Genomic DNA, 2,893 nt, shown 5'->3' with positions numbered 1-2,893 from the left:
CGCACATAACGGAGGAGCATGGCACTCCTCTCCTCCTTGAGCTCATGGAGCTCCACGTCCTTGGCCCTGAGCTCCGCATCCTTGGCATGGAGCTCCTGTGTCAGGAGCCTCACCTCGGACTCCGTGATCTGCTGCACCGCCATGGCACTAGGTAGAAGCAATGGGGAGAGGAAGCAAAGGGGACAAAACGGCTGAAAGGCAATGCAATCTACGGGAAGGCAGAGGGAGCGGGGAATCTTTTGGTTTTCACCACGGTAAAACACCAGTCGATGACTTCTCACATCAGGGAGCAGTGGGTACAGGCGGAGTCATCATAACTAATTGCTGCCGCACCTGCTCCCGTCAATCAAAAAATTAAAAATCCTGCCGCGCCTACTCCCGTCAATCAAAAAATTAAAAATCCTGCCGCACCCAAACACCAGAGCAACGCCGCGGTGGATATTTAAATTTACATGCTGGCAAGTAGATAAAAAAAGGGGTGAAAAAACAAATGTGGCGGCGGCCTAGCTAATCGGTCGAACTAGCCCAACTAGCTAGCCACCGTGCTTCACTGATGTACTCGGAGGGAAAGGTAGTCTTTCATGATTTGACGACTCATTTACTTGCTTCGGTGCTATGACCGAGGAGGACCCATAAAACGCGCGGTAGGGCGTCCCACGTCAGGAAGAATATATGTGTGTACCACCCGGGAGGACCCCGAAACCGCGCGGTAGGATGTGCCACGTCTCAGCACGGAGGAAAAATATGCGTGTAAAAATATACTGTATCTCCATCTTCTCTAGTACACCAATTTTCAAACTTTGGATAGCCACCCACCGTGACGCAGAATCGTTTGCTAGCCATTGATTTCCTTCGCGGGTTGAATCGCCAACGTTTATCAAAGTTGAACCCTACTGATCCAACGGTTATGGTTAGTGGGATTCGCTCCCACGGTTGGGCGCCAAAACAAGGCTAGGAGGATCTTTCTAGAGCTTCAAGTGAGCACGCAGCTAGCCTCATATTGTGAAATGTTCCTGTTAATACTCTAGTACACACCAGAAGCATCTAAACAAATGTGCATGTAGAGACTAGCGGCCTATATTAGCAATTTGCTCGTCACATGAATACTGTCAAATGCATGTAGGGAAGTATTTTTTTCTCAAAATAATTAGAACACAGTAGAAAAAAAGTGTACGCATGGCAATATATTTGTTCGCTGAGTGAAATATTCAAAATATCATTATAAATTTTAGATTTAGACTTTACTTTATTTTTCTTAAGGGGACACTAAGTTACTTAAATTGCTGTGCGGTCGACAACACATAGATGAGATAGAGTTTATGAGAAAACGCTGACTTGAAAGTATGGAAAGATGAAAATTATAACATCAAATTAATTTTACCTATATTATAAGTTTGAATTTGAAAAACTAAAAGATTTCAGAAACACGCCCTTATCATTTCTTTTGGAATAAAACTATATGCTTTTTTCTAATGCATTCTTCATATATAAATTCATTGTAATACTCTGATTTTTATGAGATAGGATATTTACTTTTAATCTAACGTGCAAAGCACGTACAAATTACTAGTCCGTGCGTCTAAATGCAGAAGGGGAGGAGAGAGAGAGAGAGAGCACACATGGAACCCACCAGTAAGTGAAGGCGAATAGTACTAAAAATAATATTACATGTTACCCATTAATTAGGCTGTGGTAATATAAAAACATTATGTGAACAAAGGGGGTACAACAAACATTGCTATTCTACGTATGTTGCCTACTCTTGACGTGCGGCTTAAAGGCCAGGTCGCATGTTCGATCCTCGTCCTTTATTTTTTATTTTGTATATGGGACCAAATTTGTTTCATGACATGTGGGCCCCTCGGTGTGTAGTTTGTACCACTTTAATTTGTGGATCGAAATTTGTTCCATTCCAAGTGGACTATCGGTGTGTAGTTTTGTAGCTTATTTATAATAATTAAAGAGAACAACATAGTTTTTTCAATAATACCATGGTGCAATGTTGAAGGCGAGAAAGGACGTGCGAGAGAGCGATGATCGAGCCAGAGGGAAATCAACTAGGGCAGTTGCGTGGGTTGCAACGGTGTTTGGAGTAGTTGTGGGCCGAATGCTACGAAAATATAATCAAAACCGACCGGAATAAATGCCTACACAAATTAATCCAAGGTTGGAGTGCCCCTCGCAATGTAAATAGCTCTGGCTTTGCGAGGGATGGAGAGGTAGTAGCTTCAATGCGTGGAAGACACGGTGTGAGAAAGCATGGTCAATCGAGAGACATATAGATAGAGAGACAAAGTGAGTGTGGTCCGACATTCATTGAACAAATATATATGCTCTGGAGAGATATTGTCCGATTGAGCTTTTTGGCAAGGGTAAGGGCTGTAAGATAGAGCTTGAGAGATGATCCAGTCACAGACGTGTAGATATATTTTGTGCTTGGGAGGAAGCAAGGTCAACCGATCACATAGGGTCGCCGTGCGATCGAAAGAGTGAGACTGGTTGGAGAGAGTGACCTAGATAGACGATGTGCGTGAGCGAGTATACAATGTGAATAGGTCGAATTGGGCTCAAACATGGTGATATATCGTTTTTGTCCGAGAAAGAGCAAGGTCAATCGAGACATACACACAGAGAGAGAGAGAGAGAGAGAGAGATTGAGTGAGCGTGGCCCACCATGAGGTCGAAAGAGTGGTGGCGGCTTGGATGGACTGACCTAGATAGACAATCTGCGTGAGAGAGTATAGAGTGTGTCGATCGAGGCCCGAACAGGGAGATATATCATTTGTGTGTGAAGGAAAACGAGGTTAAACAAGACTCAGATAAAGAGAGCAAGATTGAGCGAGTGTGGCCCGCCGTGCGGAAGAAAGAGTGAGACAGTCTCGAGGGAGTGACC

The sequence above is a fragment of the Triticum aestivum genome, chromosome 2A, assembly GCF_018294505.1.
Source record: "Triticum aestivum cultivar Chinese Spring chromosome 2A, IWGSC CS RefSeq v2.1, whole genome shotgun sequence".
Taxonomy (NCBI): Eukaryota; Viridiplantae; Streptophyta; class Magnoliopsida; order Poales; family Poaceae; genus Triticum; species Triticum aestivum.
Note: the sequence above shows the minus strand (reverse complement) of the source record.